A 19,466-nucleotide genomic window follows, 5' to 3' on the forward strand; every position below is an offset into this window, starting at 1 on the left:
CATTCGGGAGGACGACGGTTCAATCCCGCGTCCGGCCATCCTGATTTAGGTTTTCCGTGATTTCCCTAAATCGCTCCAGGCAAATGCCGGGATGGTTCCTTTCAGAGGGCACGGCCAACTTCCTTCCCCGTCCTTCCCTAATCCGATGAGACCGATGACCTCGCTGTCTGGTCTCCTTCCCCCAAAAACCACCACCACCACCACCACCTACAATAAACAGAAGATTTCTCTCTTGGGACAATTTGATGCTGAGGTATCTTACAAATCTGTCGTTCCACTGTTCCCATATTTGTGGTCGACCATAGTAACGCGGAGAATCTTTTTGGTTTCGATGCCTTTCATGTTTTGGGTTCTCCATAGATGACTCTGTCAATATCGTCTCTATTGCTATCCCTTATGCTCAATTGGATTCCTTGTCGACGACATTTTTGTCCCTTTTTTCTCCTGGGTTAGGCCGTGCAAACGACTTTAAAGCTCATATCACGCTCAAACCCACTGCTCGGCCTAAGTTTTTTTGGGCTAGGCACATTCCTGTGGCCCTTCGTGATCAGGTCAAACGGGAGCTGGATCATCTCACTGCTTCAGGGGTCGTGCTTCCTGTCACTTCCCGTGAGTGGTCCTCTCCTGTCATTGTCGTTGCTAAGCCAAATGGTGATATTCGTCTCTTGGCGATTTCAAAGCCACTGTAAATGCTCAATGCCTTATCAACACTTACCCTATGCCTCGATCTGAAGAATTGTTCACTAAACTTGCTGGAGGCCAGTATTTTTCTAAACTTGACCTGTCAGAAGCTTATCATCAACTTCCTCTCGACTCTGCTTCCCGGCAGTTTCTGGTCCTTAACACGCCTTTCGGCCTCTATCAATACCAACAATTGCCATTTGGGGTTGCCAGCACCCCTGCTCTCTTTCAGCGATTCTTGGAGCAATTATTGCTCACTGTCCCTGGGTGTATAAATTACCAGGACGACATTGTTGTCACTGGCTCCACCACTGACGAACATCTTCAAAATCTCCGCACACTTTTTCATGTCTTACAGACTGCTGGTCTTAAGTGTAATCTTCAGAAATCAAAATTTTTTCAGGCATCTATCACGTACTTGGGGTTTCAACTCTCTCGGGATGGTATTCGTCCACTTCAGCAAACTGTTGCTGCGATCGATGTCCTTCCTCGCCCTACATCTGTTAAGGAACTGCAGGCCTTCTTGGGGAAAATAGCATACTATCACAAGTTTTTACTGTCTGCTGCTTCAGTGGCTCAGCCATTGCATCGGCTGTTGCATAAAAACGTGCCTTTTCACTGGTCCGCGACATGCGATGCGGCTTTCCAGAAATTGAAGACTATGCTGAAACAGGTCCCATGCCTGACTACTTATTGACCTGGCCAGCATCTTGTTCTTGCCACAGACGCCTCTCAATACGGGGTCGGCGCAGTCCTTGCGCACCGTTTTTCTGACGGTTCTGAACAACCCATTGCTTATGCCTCCAAAACGCTCACGGATGCCCAACAAAATTATTTCCAAATTGAAAAATAAGTTTTGGCCATTATTTATGCTCTTCATAAGTTTGACGTTTTTCTCTATGGATCCAAATTTCATCTTGTTACGGATCACAAATCACTTGTTTCCTTGTTTCATCCATCAACGTCACTTCCCGACAAGGCTGCACACCGCCTCCAGCATTGGGCTCTTTTCTTGTCTCGTTTCAATTATGAGATTCATTTCTGGCCAATGGCTCAACATGCAAATGCTGATGCACTGTCTCGCCGTCCCATGGGTCCTGATCTGGCATTCGATAGGGACAAACTTTTGTGTTTTCATCTGGATGTTGCCGAGCAGTAGGTCGGGTTCCCCATCACCGGGGACTGGCTGGCGGCTGCTACGGGTTCTGACCCTACTCTCTCCCAGGTTTTACGCTGAATTCAGAAGGGTTGGCCAGATCGTCCGTGCGCTAAGACTTCTGATCCGTTGCGGAACTACTACGCTTTGTGTTACCGCCTCACGGCGGGATGGCGTTATCCTCCTTTCCACCGAAAATGCTTCGTCGCGTGTTGTGGTACCTGCGTCTTTGCGTGCTTCGGCCTTGCGCCACCTTCACCAAGGGCACTGGGGTGTGTCTCGCACAAAATCTCTGGCGCGCCATCATGTGTACTGGCCCGGCATCAACTCTGAAATTGCACACATGGTCGCTGCCTGCGGCCCTTGTGCGTCGCAGGCCGCTGCCCCGAAGTCATCTTTGTCACCGTGGCCTTTGCCTGAGAAACCCTGGGAGTGTATTCATGTTGACTTCGCAGGACCTTTTTAGGTACTTATTGGCTTCTTGTTATTGACGCCTACTCTGACTTTCCTTTCATTGTCCCTTGCACGTCGCCTACCACCGCGGCAACCACCAATGCTCTCGCTCGCATTTTCTCTTTGGAAGGCCTTCCCTCTACTCTTGTTACTGATAATGGTCTGCAATTTGCCTCTTCTGATTTTGCGGATTTTTATGCCCATCATGACGTCATGCATGTCAAGGCCCCTCCGTTCCATCCACAGTCAAATGGTGAGGCTGAACGACTGGTCCACACATTTAAGGCTCAGAGGAGGAAACTTCTGACTTCTTCGGCTGCTGATGATGCGCTTCTCCAATTTCTGGCTTCCTACCGTTTCACCCCCATGGGCGACCACAGCCCGGCTGAGCTCTTACATGGCCAACAGCCCCGCACGCTACTTCATCTTCTGCAACCTTCAACCTCACGGCCGCAGGTGCCTTCGCTTGGCCGGTTCACCGCCGACGACCTTGTATGGGTACGGGGATATGGCAGGTGGCCAAAATGGAGTCCTGGCCGCATCTTACGACACTGTGGCCAACGCCTGTATGAAATCCAGATGGACACGGTGTTGCAGTGCATCATTCGGACCAGCTTCGGCCTCGTGTGCCAGCAACGCCTGTTCCGGATGCCACTACACCACTTTCGGCTCTACCTGACGCTTGGGGTACTGGAATCTCTCATTACTCACAACGCAGTCCTCTCACCATCATATCGGTGCCAGCACAAGAACTGATGCCACTAGGAGACATACCCATGCAGGAACCAGATGACCATAATCTGTCGGAGCAACTCTACTTGCCTCCCTCTCCTACGGATGTGGACACATCGCCCAAGTCTCCTGTTATAACAACCGGACTTGCCACAACGGGCAGATTGGTTCACGGGGCCCCAGCAGATTCGGCTCCCACGCCTCCTGTCATCTCGACCCGTTATCATCGGGGACACTTCCGTCTGCACGGGAAGCCTCCTCCTCTAGACTTTACAACCAGTCAAACAATACCTATGGATGTTAGCAATCTACAGGCCACCTCCATCAAGACCTGTGAAAAACTTCAAAGGGGGGAAAAGTGTTGTGACTCGCCAATCTTTCAAAGTGCCGCCGTGCAGTTATGCGTGTTCTCTACATGCAGCACTGTCTGCCAGCCATGCAGCAGCAGTGCCACCTAAGCGGCCAGCCAGCCAGCGGCCGCTAGACTCGGACTCAGTTATGATTTGGCTGTTAAAGTGTACACACGTCTTAGTCTGTTAACTTGATCTGTGACTTTCATGTATTGTGTCTTCCTTGAAATATATTTGTTCAACTTGAAGTTGTAACAAAAAGCTGAATGAGAGAATTGAGAACAACAGGTTATAATGGTTTGGATGTGTAAAGAGAATGGAAGAATACCAAAATGAATGACAGAGGTGAAGTTGGATTGATTCAGTAAAGACAAGTTTAAGAAGAAGACTGATGGAAAGATAGGGGAAAGTGGACAAATACCATAACTGTCCCAATTCAGCCTGATGCTGGATAAAGTGAAAACAAAGACAGCAGATGTTGAGTCACAAAACTGAAACTATTCAGTATTTTTTGCAGATTATTTGTGGCTGCATTTGGCCATAAAATATTGCCTTAAATTGCTGCTCCCACAAATTTCTTATTTTCTTCTACTTTTTTAAAATGAAAGATGTGGTGACAGCCTAATCTGTAGTGTGTATCTTAATGTATACTTTAGGTTGGAAGATGTTAGTTCGGTTGCTCATTGGCAGAGCCAAAGAATGTGATCTCATAGTAAAGAGCTTGGTTACAGTTACTGATTTCATGAGAAAAACTCTGCTACAGTTGCTGATTCCAGGAGAAGCAACTCAGCTACAGATTCTGTCTATAGCAGACAATCAGCCACAGTTACAGAACAGCTGAAATATTGATTTTGGCTACATATCATGTGCTCATAATATTGTTTTTATTGTTATGACAGAACTCTTATGACTATTTGCAATTACAGTTGCTGTTCTTTTGGTCATATTCACATTAGGATTTTTCACAATTACTTCAACTGTTTCCTATGAAATACATTTTCTGGCTGTTGCTCTTTTGTTGGATTGGTGCAACCAGCATTTGATGCATGTTGTGGCATTCCTGTCATACCTTGTGACAACCTTTACCAATGTTACTCTGTAAAACATGCAAGTAAAAGCATAACTTCTGTCCTGTGATGTTGTCAGAAAATCTGGTGTGACAGATTTTAAGACTGAGCATAGCACAGGTAAATGAAAGGAGGAGAAATATTTTTTTATTAAATATATAAAAGGTGCTAATCTTTAACAGTAATAAGAAGTGAGTAATATAATGTTATATAAGCAGAGTCAATTATGAAAGGCTATTTTTCTCAAAATTGAAACTGAAGATACATTAATAACTATTTTACAAGTTTATGGGTTAACTCACAGGCAGAAGTAATGTGCATAGATCAGCAATTTATGTGAAAGGGAGGAATGTTGTATTATCAGAGACTGCAATACTGTAGTGGAGAAGGGAAATGAAAGCTGGATTATCGAGGCAGAAAAATGAAATCAGTTACAAACCTGAAATTTTGTGCAAAGGTTGTCACAAATACTGTTATTAACTCTAGCACCACTAATCTCGGATCTGTCACATGGATGTCTAAGGGGGGCAAAAACTGCCCTCACATTCTTTTCATTTTTTAACTTTTGTTTGTTGGTTTGTTTTGTTTTGATTATTTAATGAACTAGGAATTTCTTTACTAGGTTGCAACACACTTTCCATAGTTTTCAGGAACAATATAACATAAAAATTCCATAAATAAAGTAATGAATGTGAGAAATATTATTATATTTTTATCATGAAACTAACACTTTCACATAAATCAGACTTATATTAAGAAATCATAAGAGAACATACAATATCAAACCACAAATAAGAAAACAGAAAATCAAAGTCAGAAATTACAGTTGAGTTTTCCTTCCTACTCACTTTCACTTTTAATTTCACAACCTTTGCATATGATTGTTTTTGCAGAATGAGTGGAACACAGGAACACCTGCAACAAACTATAGGCACTTTTGTCATCTTGTCTTTTTCCTCTTTAGAGTTTTTACTCTTCAAACAGATGTGACATCTTCCCCTTGAATAAAATTCAATAGACTGAACAGTTGCAGTAATGCTGGGCAGCATTTTCCCTAGAACACTTTCCATTACAGAGATTATAGGCTTTTGTAAACCCATGATATTCTTTGCTCTCTCTTCCACAGTTGACCTAACGCATTGTTGACCCAATTCTAGCAGATACAGCCTTCTTACGTTATGCTTCTTCTTATTCCAGTTTGGGTTGTTTATCACGAAAATTGTTCCAGCATTGCGACAGGCCATATCTATCAAGGTGAAAAAGAGAGACAATGGCCACCTTCTCATCCCTCGTTTTACTGAATGATGTCGCATCATTTGATCAATGCTGTCTATGCTCCCTTTGGTTTCATTGTAGTAGAGATTGATGTTTGTCTTTTTTTTCTCTGTCGATTCATCCACCTTGTTATCATTGTGTTGTATGGAAAGAAGTAGGTTCTTAGTAGGCTTCAGTTTGGAGATGTATGAAACTGAGGTAACCGGTGCATTCCCTGTTTTCGGATCTGTGAATAAGAACTTAGAGGAATATAGCTCTCGACCCTGCATCATCTTTAGCTGTTCTGGTATGTGTTTTCTGTTGCTCTTCAATGTCCCCCCCCCCCAAAGTTAACTTGTCATCATTGTAAAGCTCCTCGGCTAGGTCTATGGATGTATAATAATGATCTGTTGTTAAATTTCTTCCAATTCCTGCCAGTGGATTCACTAGGCGTCTAACAACTGCCTTTGAACTCTATTCCTCGGCAGGTCTTTCATCCGTCCCTGCATAGACTTCCATTTTTAGAACATACTGGTTGTGTGCATCTGATAACATCCTAATCAATATGCTATACTTCCCAGGCTTGTCTCTCATAAAGATCTTAAAGGGACATCTTCCTCGAAATAGGGAGAGCATTTCATCGATCGTTAGATATGCACTTGGTATGTAGTATTTCACAAACATTTCATCAATTTTGTCAAAAACTTCATGAAGGGGGAAAAATTATCCTACTTTCGTCTTGCGGTTCTTGTTTCTTTATCATCAAATCTTATCATGGACAGAAGTTCTCCACATGGAATACGACTCATTGTAGCTATGTAGATATTCTTTCCCAGTACTTTCCCCCATAAGTCCTCAAGAGGCAGTCTAGTGTCATTATTTGTGCCCATGAGTTTCAAAATACAAATGAAGGCCTACATTTCTTCTATGGGTGTAAGTTTTAAGTTCTTATTACGAGCTTCTTGGTTTGTATAGTCCGAGATAATCTTCATTGTTTCGGGCGTTATAAACTTTTTGAAAGATTCTGACACACTAGAGGTCAGGCATTCATGAGTCAAACCTTCACGAAAATTCACTATATTTTGTACTGACCTGCGTACTTGCCTTGGAGGCGCAGTAATATATTCCCTACCGCTTTTTGCTGTAACAGTGATGCTGGAAGTAGCTGCATGCTGTTCATCAGGGGATGAACTCTGTGAACTTGACTCATTTTCAATTGCTGTGTCACTATCATATGTCACAACTGAACCATCATCTTCTGGATCATTTTCACACCTTCACTTGCTTCATTTATTATAGCTGGCATCTCTATATCTGTGAGAAACCTCTGATAATGACAAGACATTTTGTTAGAACTGCAAGTAATGTACAACTGCTTGAACAACAAAGGAGATTTATTTCAAAACAATAATGGCAACACAATACAGCAATACCAACAGTCAGAAACTGCATTTTGGGGCAAAAACTGCCCACACTTAAATTAAATATAATAGGTAGATTTAAATAATTCACAAAAATTATAAAACCATGACAGCACATACCCTAGATATTTTTCTACAACTGCCTAAATTCTTGCTTCTTCACGCCAACAAATAGGTATATTACAAAAATAAAAGAAATACTGCAGGCAATTTTTGCCCCCCCCCCCCCCCATGCCTCCTTAGTTAATAAAGAAAATACAGACTAAAGATGTAATAATAATCTAAGCTGTGACATGATCACACCACACTTCCAGAGATGTTCACATTCAGATATGGAATCAGAATATAATCTACTAGTCATTTGGAGGTATATTTAATGTAAAAGACTAAATATAATATATGGCACAGAAAGAAAAAGCACTGATCAATTAAATGTGCAGTGGTGAAAATTTGAAGTTCTCAAGGACTGCAACCAGTAGATTGAGCAACAGCATAAAATGATGCTCAGCATGAGAGTTTGTAGGAACTGCCTGGTGACACAATGAAATCGCACAGTGGACTTTGGCATTTATTCTGTGAAGAATGTTATTTACGACGTATTTGTTCTTTGGTTTTGTTCTAGTACTATGCCATCTCTTTTTATATATACACTCCTGGAAATTGAAATAAGAACACCGTGAATTCATTGTCCCAGGAAGGGGAAACTTTATTGACAGATTCCTGGGGTCAGATACATCACATGATCACACTGACAGAACCACAGGCACATAGACACAGGCAACAGAGCATGCACAATGTCGGCACTAGTACAGTGTATATCCACCTTTCGCAGCAATGCAGGCTGCTATTCTCCCATGGAGACGATCGTAGAGATGCTGGATGTAGTCCTGTGGAACGGCTTGCCATGCCATTTCCACCTGGCGCCTCAGTTGGACCAGCGTTCGTGCTGGACGTGCAGACCGCGTGAGACGACGCTTCATCCAGTCCCAAACATGCTCAATGGGGGACAGATCCGGAGATCTTGCTGGCCAGGGTAGTTGACTTACACCTTCTAGAGCACGTTGGGTGGCACGGGATACATGCGGACGTGCATTGTCCTGTTGGAACAGCAAGTTCCCTTGCCGGTCTAGGAATGGTAGAACGATGGGTTCGATGACGGTTTGGATGTACCGTGCACTATTCAGTGTCCCCTCGACGATCACCAGTGGTGTACGGCCAGTGTAGGAGATCGCTCCCCACACCATGATGCCGGGTGTTGGCCCTGTGTGCCTCGGTCGTATGCAGTCCTGATTGTGGCGCTCACCTGCACGGCGCCAAACACGCATACGACCATCATTGGCACCAAGGCAGAAGCGACTCTCATCGCTGAAGACGACACGTCTCCATTCGTCCCTCCATTCACGCCTGTCGCGACACCACTGGAGGCGGGCTGCACGATGTTGGGGCGTGAGCGGAAGACGGCCTAACGGTGTGCGGGACCGTAGCCCAGCTTCATGGAGACGGTTGCGAATGGTCCTCGCCGATACCCCAGGAGCAACAGTGTCCCTAATTTGCTGGGAAGTGGCGGTGCGGTCCCCTACGGCACTGCGTAGGATCCTACGGTCTTGGCGTGCATCCGTGCGTCGCTGCGGTCCGGTCCCAGGTCGACGGGCACGTGCACCTTCCGCCGACCACTGGCGAAAACATCGATGTACTGTGGAGACCTCACGCCCCACGTGTTGAGCAATTCAGCGGTACGTCCACCCGGCCTCCCGCATGCCCACTATACGCCCTCGCTCAAAGTCCGTCAACTGCACATACGGTTCACGTCCACGCTGTCGCGGCATGCTACCAGTGTTAAAGACTGCGATGGAGCTCCGTATGCCACGGCAAACTGGCTGACACTGACGGCAGCGGTGCACAAATGCTGCGCAGCTAGCGCCATTCGACGGCCAACACCGCGGTTCCTGGTGTGTCCGCTGTGCCGTGCGTGTGATCATTGCTTGTACAGCCCTCTCGCAGTGTCCGGAGCAAGTATGGTGGGTCTGACACACCGGTGTCAACGTGTTCTTTTTTCCATTTCCAGGAGTGTGTGTGTGTGTGTGTGTGTGTGTGTGTGTGTGTGTGTGTGTGTGTATATATATATATATATATATATATATATATATATATATATATATATATTTGGCTTTGGAATTGTTCCTATGTTCAGTGATGTGCAAAAATAAAGTTATGTTCTTGAACACATTACTCTCTCTCAAAAATTATTATTAATTAGCCTCAGTGGCCTTAGTGGTGACCCCAAACAGTGAACATAAAGAAAATTATGATGTACAAACAAGAGAATTCAGCAACTTTAGAAAGTTCACAGAGGAATGAAGAGGTGCACCTCTTGAACCTTCAAGAACAGATACATGAACAACTTGAAGCACTGAAGTTAGTATTGGAGATGCCTATTACTCCAACATTAAACATGCGTGCGGCCGTACAAACCGACAGCACAACAGAAAACATGCAGCACATAAAAATTCAAACACTGCTGTTCCTGCCGGACAAACTGCAGTTATGGTTTGCCGTGGTTGAACTCACGTTCGCCCAAAGCAAGATCCATGATGAGCAGACGAAGTTTGTGATAGCAGTGTTTGCGCTGGATGTTAGAGCAGCAACCGCAGCAGGAGATGTGATACTCTGACCTCCAGCAGAATTGAAAAATGTTTTACTCACCAAAATGCGTAAAACGTTAAATCAACGCATATGGCCAGTACTTAAAGAAGAAGCTGTAGGTGACAGGACACCGTCGGAATTTTGGAAGCATTTGCGCGGTATTGTCAATGCAGAAGAATTTTCAGATGCAACGCTCAAACACATCTGGCTAGATCAATTATCAAGCATGGTAAAAGCCGCACTAGTAACTCATGAAAAAGACAACATGCAGAACCTCTTGGAGATAGCAGACAAAGTCCATGCAACCATAGGCAATCCACAGATGGCTTGCATGGCAATCTTTAACGGGGAAGAAGCGTCAGAAGTGATAGCAGCAATACAGAAGACTCAGCATACGAACATCAACAAACAAATACAAGAACTGACAAGACAGATGACATTATTGCAGCAACAGGTCTCACAATTGTTACAGAATGAAAACAGCAAGGCCAACAGCGAAATTCAACAAGAACGGGTGTGTTGGTACCATCACCGCTTCGCGGATAGAGCAACAAAGTTTTCGCAGCCATGTACATACCCAAACGTGAGCGGCAGCCGGCAGTAGGCTCAGCGGGCCGCGTTAGCACAGAAGTGTGCCTGAACAACGAGGTGAGATAGACGCAAACTACAGACGGGTGAGTAACGTCTTACCACCTTCAAACACCTTTATGTCAGAGAAGTCAAGTCGAACCGTTGCTACCTAATAGACTTAGGATCTGATGCGAGTGTGCTCCCCTTTACTGGCTATCAGGGAATGGATGGCACTCTATTGATGCAATTAACTGCAGCAGATAAGTTGCCCATTGTTGCTCATGGCACACTTAAAATTGAAGTCGCTTTAGGTTTCTCACAAAACAGTCAGTGTACCTTCATTCTAGCAGAAGTGTCAGACGCAATATTGGGTGCAGACTTTCTTTGTGACATGCACATTACCACAGATCTTGCTAATGCACAGATTAAACGAAATCAAGAGACAATAGAAGGCATCACGGCATGTGACACTTATTGTGCTGGCAAGCATAACTGTGACGCAGTGTCACAAGCCGTAAATGATAACATGGTCACAGAAAAATCCACAGTAACTCACAAAACTGTACACTGCATTTACACCACGCCCGGTCAGCCAATACATCAATGACCGTGCAGGTTAGCACCCGATCAATTCGTGGCAGTGAAAGCAGAATTCGAGGCATTACTGGCATCAAGCGTCATATGTAGATCAGACAGCCTGTGGGCATCACCCATACATTTGGTAAAGAAAAAATATGGGTCATGGAGACCATGTCGTGATTACAGGAAGTTAAATGCATGTACTATACCAGATCGTTACCCAGTGCCTAATACTCGCGAATTCCCAACTCAATTAGCTGGGGCAGCAATCTTTAGCATTATTGATTGTAAAAAAGCTTATCATCAGATACTGATCGCAGAAGAAGACATACCGAAAACAGCAGTTACAACACCTTTCGGTTTTTTCAAATATGTCCAAATGCCTTTCGGGTTAAAGAACACAGCTCAAACATGGCAACGATTTATTGATGAAGTGTTGCACGGGTTGAAAGGATGCTTCGCATATCTTGATGACATATTAATCTCATTAACGATGGCAGAAGCACACAAGAAGCAACTATCCACAGTGTTCGCCTGCATAAATCAGTACGGAATAATAGTCAACAAAGCAAACTGCGAAAATGGCAAGTGACAGTTCTAGGATATGACGTTTTGGCGGAGGTCATATGCCCGCGAAAGGACAAGGTAGCAGTAATCGACAACATAAACCGCCCCGAGACTTACCAACAACTAAGAAAATTTTTAGGCATGGTAAATTTCTATAGACAGCATTTGCCGCGAGATGCACTAGTACAAGTGCCCTTGACAGACGCTCTCGCAGGTAAAAATGCAAATGGCAAACGACCATTGTAATGGAACGTGGACATGAAGAGAGCATTTCAACACATAAAGGCCGACTTACGAAAAGCAGTACTCATTACTCATCCGGTACCAAAAGCACCTCTGTCAATAGTAGTCGATGCCAGCCAAGACTCATTGGGAGCCACACTGCACCAGAAAGTAAATGACAAATGGCAGCCTTTGAGTGTTTTCTCACAAAAACTTACAGACCCACAAAGGAAATGGAGCGCATACGACAGAGAACTATTAGCGATATATGAAGCTATCTGGTACTTTCGCCCCTATGCAGTGGCAAGAGCATTTATGGTATACACCGACCATAAACCAATAACCTTTGCATTCAGTAAGCCGCAGGATAACTGTTCTCCACGTCAATTTTGCCACTTAGAATACATCAATTAATTTACTACAGACATCAAGCATATCAAGGGAGCTGAAAACATAGTCGCCAATTTCGTATCGCGGGTCTCTGCTGTTTCACAAACCACAGACTATGATAAATTAGCTGCAGCACAAGCTAATGACTCACAACTGGACTTTAGTTAAAATTAATCCAGCTGGCTGGCACAAATGTGAAGATACAGTGTGACATAGCTATGAACAAACCCAGGCCTTTCATTCCAAGGCAACTACGGAAAGAGGTTTTCAACAGCTTACACGGACTCAGTCATCTGGGTAGCACTATGCCATCTCTTTATTTATGTCTTGGCTTTGGTATTGTTCCTGTGTTCAACGAGATGCAAAAATAAAGTTATATTTTTGAACGCATTACTCTCTCTCGAAAATAATTATTAATTAGCCTCAGTGGCTTTAAGTTCACCAAAGATGAGAAGATCTGCAGTCATTGAAATGATTACTGATACTAGAGAGAGAGAGACATCTTAAAAATCACAAGTAGGATAACAAATAAGTGAATAAAATAATGAAACAAAGAAACCACTTATATGTACAAGATGAGGTTAGAAGTCAGTGCTGCAAATTATTGTGAAATGAAATCAATGTTGTGAATGAAGTAGGAAAAGGCTACACAAAAAGAAAAGAGAAGAGAAGAGATGACTGTGAGTAAACAGATATTTTTAAAGAGTGAGAAACATTGATAGTGATATGATAAATGAGATCAAATTCATTAGCGAAAGAAGGAACAAGAAAATAGATAAAAATATGCTCTCTTCCAATGTACCAGCTTTTCAGCATGGATTTGTAAGGTTGCTTGTATGGATTTTACCTTGGTAGTAGTGCAGCTTCTCTTTCTTGTTTCACTTCCTGCTGTAATTTGATTTTGTGATATGTTTTTAAATAATGAAAAAGATCTTTGGTTTCTATACTCATATTTTTGGAGGAGGTAGTATGGACCAAAATAAGAAAAAAAGTCCAGTAAATATGTATTCTAAATGCATACCTTAAGAGCTACCTCTAAAAGTTACTTACCCTACAGTCTTAGCAACAACAATACCTGTACATTTCCAAACCAGGATCCCTTACCTCAAATTAATACATTTAAGCTTTCTAAGTGTTCTGCCAATAAATCACAGTCTTTGGTTTGCTTTACACACAACATAATGTGATTTTTCCAATTTAAGTTATTTGTAATTGTAATTTGTAAGTTCTTAATTGAATTTACAGCCTTTATAGTTATCGTGTAACATAAATTTAGTGGATTTCTTTTAGTACTCATGCAGACAACTTCACACTTTTCATTATTTAGAGTCAATTGCAGTTTCCACATCATACAGATATCTTGTCTAAATCCTTTTGCAACTGGTTTTGATCATCTGATGACTTTACAGGATGGTAAATGACAGCATCATGGCTGCTCAGATTGTCTCCTATGTCATTTATAAGGATCAGGAACAGCTGGGGGCTTATAACACTTCCAAGGGGAATGCTGTATATTACTTTTGTTTCATTTGATGACTTTCCATCAATTACTCCAAACTGTGACCTTTCTGACAGGAACTTATAAATCCAGTTGCACAACTGAGGCCATGCTCCATACACATGCAATTTGATTAGAAGATGTTTGTGAGTAATGGGTTCAAAATCTAAAAATATGGACTCAATTTGACATCCCCCATCAATAGCACTCATTACTTCATGAGAATAAAGAGCTGCTTGTGTCTCACAAGAATATTTTCTGACTGTGTGCTGGCTGTTTGTCAATAAATTGTTATCTTCGAGATAATTCATAATGTGTGAACACAGTATTCGTTCAAAATCGTACTGCAAATCAGTGTTAGTCATGTGGTTCTGTAATTCAGTGGATTACACCTATTTTCTTCCTTGGGCATTGGTGTGACTTGCAGCTTTCCAATCTTTAGGTGCAGAACTTTCGATGAGCGAGCAGTTGTATACGATTGCTAAGTATCGAGCTGTTGTATCAGCATACTTTGAAAGGCACCTGACTGGTATACAGTGCACACTGGAGGCCTTGCCTTTATTAAGTGATTTAAGCAGCTTCACTACGCTGAGGATATCTGTTGCTAAGTTACTCATGTTGGTCGTTAATCGAGACTCTAATTTTGGAACATTTGCTTCGCCTTCTTTGGCAAAGGAGTTTTGGAAAACTGTATTTAGTTACTCTGCTTTAGTGGCTATTTCAGAAGCTACTTTACTACATCATTTACTTCATCATTGACATCAGTGACATCACCATTTTTATCATGCAGGGAAGACATTGGTTGTGTCTTCTGCTGGTATACTTTACACATGTTAAGTTCAGAGGCGTTTACCCTGGGGATAATGTAGTGAGACACAGAAGCTCGGCGAGCCACCATCTGCAGGTCTACCTGGGTAGTGATGTGCATAGGCGTCACCCACTGATGTCAGAAGAAGTGACAGTCAGTGTGCACTGCAGCCGATAGACTGCTTGCCCACCTCAAACCGTGGACTACAGCATAGGTATTCAAACCATCGCCCCAGCATGATCGACATCGAAGACGTGTGCCTGCTCTGGGTGGCGGTCATCAGTGGGGTGGTCCTCATGGACTGGAGTGCAATGACAAGTTAGCAAGGCAGCTACCAATCCGGACTTGAACACACATCTCACAGGTGTGGTGGGTGTCCTCAGGAGGTAGTCATCCAGTAGGTGACTTGGCAGTGAAAAGATGACAAGCAGCTAGTGTACACTCTTTTGTTCAGGTGAGTGCCGGCAACTTCCAAAGTGTAAGTCCATAGTTTGTGAGTGGCCGCAGCACTGTGTATTGTGAACAGTCTTCGTCTCAAAGTTAGAGGCTGATGCTAGCAGCATAGGTCAGCATCACATACATACCTGTATACTATCTGAGAACCTTTGAGAACAGTCAGAGAGAGGGAGGGTCTGATTCAAGTACTATTTATGCAAACCAGAGCGACTAGTGCTTTCCTCTTGCTGATGCTTTAGCCAGGAAAACGTTACAAGTTAGAACAGTCACTTGCCACCATGAATTAATAGTGACTTTACTTGGTCTGCTTTTCTTGGCCGGTCAGCTTTGCCAGGTGCCCTGTTGTAGCTGAAAGGTGGTTCAGCTTTGCTTTTCAGTGGTTGTGGTGGCCGTATTTTGCAGCGTTGGTGTACTGAATAAGTATCCTCATACTCTGAGTATCTCTTTTTACTTCACAGTACACGGTCACCATAATGTTAGCACCTCACCCACTGTGGTGTCATTTTGCTGCATTGGATTTTTACTTCACAGTACACAGTCACCATAATGATGGCACCTCACCCACTATGTGTCATTTTGCTGCATTGGTGCCAGGCAGTTCAGTTCTCCAGACAAGGCCATGGCACAACACATCATTACTCTGTATACTTCATATGCCTTGTTACTTCAGATACTCAATTATATCTTGTTGCTTTATGTACTTTACTATTTCAGAAGCTACTTTATTACATCATTTACTTCATCATTGAACTTCAAATTGCTGCTTTGCTTTTCTCACAAAAATGACTGCACAGCAACAAAAAAGAATATTACTGACCAACTTCACATTTCTTTACGTAACAGACAAAATAGAATGTAATCTAACCATTATTTCACTTTAAACAATATATTTTTCTTCACTCTTGCCTGAAGGACATGTTACTCAAAATGCATTGTCATATAGGCAACTGAAATTAATTTCGCTTTAAACTGAAGAACACATGGCTGTAACATTACTCTCAAATGCTGACACAAATAGAACTTAATTTAATATATGAAATCTTTCCCTCTACTGCTGCTTGTGAGGGTTCTCTTCTTCTTGGAGTGATCTTCTTACTCATTTTGGATGGACCCCACCTTCCATTAGACTTTTCCTGTGAACTGACTACTGTTACATAGTAAGAGGGACTGGTAGGCTCATACATAGGGTTTGTTATTCCAGTCGATTGATAGTAACTTTATACAACTAGCTAATAACAAGAACAAACTCTCCTTATGATTCTGAGTCAGATTTAGTTCTGTGTTATACGATTCCACAATTACCGAGTCCCATGATCGTGGAACTTCTCCATGGATGGAGGTCCATGGCATACTGCCCTGCTCTGCAGACCCTGAGCCCCTCCCCACTCTGACACCATGTGTAGCTGTCCAGTGCCCCAAGAATACCTCCCACATAAAATCACCACACCAATCCAAACAGAAGATAATATCCTTTTGCCTATAACTAGTGCAAATTCCTTGTCACTTTTTCATATTTACCATTTTCTTTAATTTTCTAATAATACTTTCAGACAATTTTGAACACTCAAGATTCTGTTCAATTTTCCCATATTTTGTTAAATTTCTCATTCTTTCATATTGTGACTTACATCATATTTAATGTACTTTTTGGCTGAAAGAGACTCATTATTTCATTGTTATTGGACGCAAAGACAAAATAAAATAAAACATTTTTCACAAAATTTAACTGACGTTACATTTAAATATTTTTTACTTCTATCTGTTGGAAACTTTCATTGCTTATCAACACACAAAAATTACATTTACATTCTAGTACTGATTGAAAATATTATTACAGTACATTCTCTTATGATCAGCTGACGAATAATGGAAGAAGAGAGTGAACCAAAAAAGGAAGAATGACTTCATCCAGCTCGGAAGGCACTATTTACCAAGTAGTTTATTCACTAAAGATCAGCGAACCTCATACTATTCATTTGCTCAAAATTCATCAGCCCCTGCTCCCCAGCCTAGTTTTAAAGCAATGAGTGAACTCTACATTTATTAATAATCTACATCTAAGTGTAATACGAACACATAGAAGTCTTCAAATATTTCAGATTTCACAAATACCATTCCATTAAACATCACATATGCATTGAAAGTTGCCTTCTGTACAGTCAGAAATTCTGAATACATTTATTGCTGGTAATTTCATCACCACTGCATTTACTTTGTCACATAATACTACTTCAACGTTTTCATTCCCTAATGGCTTACATTTTATCTCAGCTTTACTTGCATCAGTCCTAACTATTTGCCTTTCTATTTATAGAATAAAAATCCACTTCAGTTGCTAGTAATTTTGTTAATTTATTCCACAACCAGTTTTGAAACATAAAGCTTCGTTGTCAGGTGTGAGCAAATGATTGTGGGAACATAAATGTGTGGCAGTCAGGGCCATTTCAAACAAACACAAGGGAGCATGCCACCAGCAACTACGGCAACTGTCTGGACAGCATGACAATCAACTGGATGTATCCCGCCAATATGATTAAAATTGTTGCATTATTCTGAACTTTGTCACTCATTTTGGGAATAGCTAATGTACGCTTAACAAAAAATCAAACGCTTTTGCTTTATACTTTTCTCTGTGTTGGTTGTTGATACAATGTATTTTCTCCTCCTGCCAAGCTTATTTTTGACATCAAATCATCTCTCTGTTAGTTGCTGCTCTGTAGATATGGTGATGATCTCCTTGTCTTGCTGTTGGCTGGAGCCCCTTACAATATGGTGGCTTTCCTTTGGTTGGTAAATTCCTTCTGCTTGTCAGTTGAAAATCTTTGTGCAGCTTATCTGTGAGGCATCAAATCTACGGTTGTTTCCTCTGTTATATTTGTCAGTGCACTGTTCAGTCTTATCACAAATATACCCACTTTGTATATTGAACACTTGCATAGCTTCAAACTCTTGACTCGTTTCCACTGATTGTGTGATACAACCATAAGTAACTGCTCCTCACTTCAGCATCTGCCGTTAAATCTTTGTAAAAGCTTAATATTACTGTCAATACATTTTTCACTGCCACATTCAGTCCATGTAGTCCTACAGCCCATGAGTTCTTTTTGTGGTGCCAAGGTGGAAACCCATTCTCAACTGACAGGCACCAATTGCAAGGTACTGACCTAGATTTTACATCAGTAGTAGTGCTGCTTCTCTTTGTTGTATGGCTTCCTGCTACAACTTGATTTAGTGACAAATTTCAAATAATGAACCCAACACATAGAAGATGTAATCTTTCCACATTTTTTGACTCCATTAATACAGTGATGATTAGTTTGTCTTCAGAATTTAGACAGGAGACATAACACCGGTCAATACTTCAGCAATTATTGAGCTAGTTTCGTGTGTGTGTGTGTGTGTGTGTGTGTGTGTGTGTGTGTGTGTGTGTGTGTGTGTGTGTATTTTTAATAAGTGTATTTTGTATAACAATTATGCCTGTTATCAGAGGCATCACTGTCACTAATTCCTCCTCCTGGTAAAATTCTTATCTTGTACCATTTTGAACTGTCCAGATGTCACTTGGGTTCTGTTAGTGTTACGGAAATATTTATTTTAAAAGGCAGTTTCCCAGCTTCTCTTTGTTCTTGCAAATGTATTGTCATGCATTGCATGATGTTTCATGCCTCAGATCTGAAGGATTCTCCCAAAATGCATTATGTGTTGATAAATAAAATTATTTTGGTGATCAAAACATGTTTCAACATTCAATAATAATATAAGTTGAGTGAATGCATAGTTTTTGAAGGGCTTTTACTTCAGTTATTATCGAAATTGATTCAAAAGCTTTCTCAAAATATTTGAACTGATGTAAAAAAATATTAATTCACACATATTGCTCTGTTTTGCAATTTTGTCCATGACTTTTGTCTGTACCCAGTTCCAAAACCAGCTTGTTCCTTTCATTGATTAAAAACAAATGTTTTGCATATTGTTCTCTTCCTCTACAGAAGTTCTGTATGTTAGTTTTGTCAGTTACTTTTGTATTGCTTTGCATCTAGCGTTAATCTTTTCTGTTGAAACACTGTGACCTCCTGGTGCCTTTCCGTTGCTCAAACCTTGAATGGCTGTAAACATTTCATGTGGCACTACTTCTGGAATTTAATTTCTACAGGTACATCTACATCTGTGATGCCCAAGTCACCTTATGGTGCAGGGCAGAGAGTAACTTTGTGTACCATTGTCACTCTCCCCCACCCACCCCTCCCATTTTCCTTTTCCAGTCACGAATCATCCACAGGAAACACAATTGTTTGTAAGTGTCTTTATGAGTTTAAATCTCTCTAATTTTACTTTCATGGGCTTTCTTGTGAGCTATACGTAGGAAGACTGACTCTTGGGTGACTCCACTAGGAATGTAGACTTTTGAAATTTTATTTTCATGATTAACAGTGTGTATGTGATTGTTCTCTTTAACTACACTAAGCATTGAATTTGTTCCTATAATGCTTACATAATTGTTAGGTTCTGTGTTGTCATACACAGTTTCCCTCTGAAGAACCATTCTTGTTTTTACTGAATTTTTGAATTAAAATATTCTGTTTTCATCTTGAAGTGAGTTTCTTTGTCATTTATCAGTT

The 19,466-nt window shown here is 41.7% G+C and overlaps 1 protein-coding gene across 1 annotated transcript in view; it reads left to right on the forward strand.

Annotated features, from left to right (window-relative positions):
- The window catches only part of LOC124612628 (zinc finger HIT domain-containing protein 2), a 49,003-nt gene that overhangs the window by 17,621 nt on the left and 11,916 nt on the right, over positions 1-19,466 (forward strand). The gene's annotated exons all lie outside the window — the stretch shown is intronic.

This window comes from Schistocerca americana, chromosome 4 (genome assembly GCF_021461395.2).
Source record: "Schistocerca americana isolate TAMUIC-IGC-003095 chromosome 4, iqSchAmer2.1, whole genome shotgun sequence".
NCBI classification, from domain to species: Eukaryota; Metazoa; Arthropoda; class Insecta; order Orthoptera; family Acrididae; genus Schistocerca; species Schistocerca americana.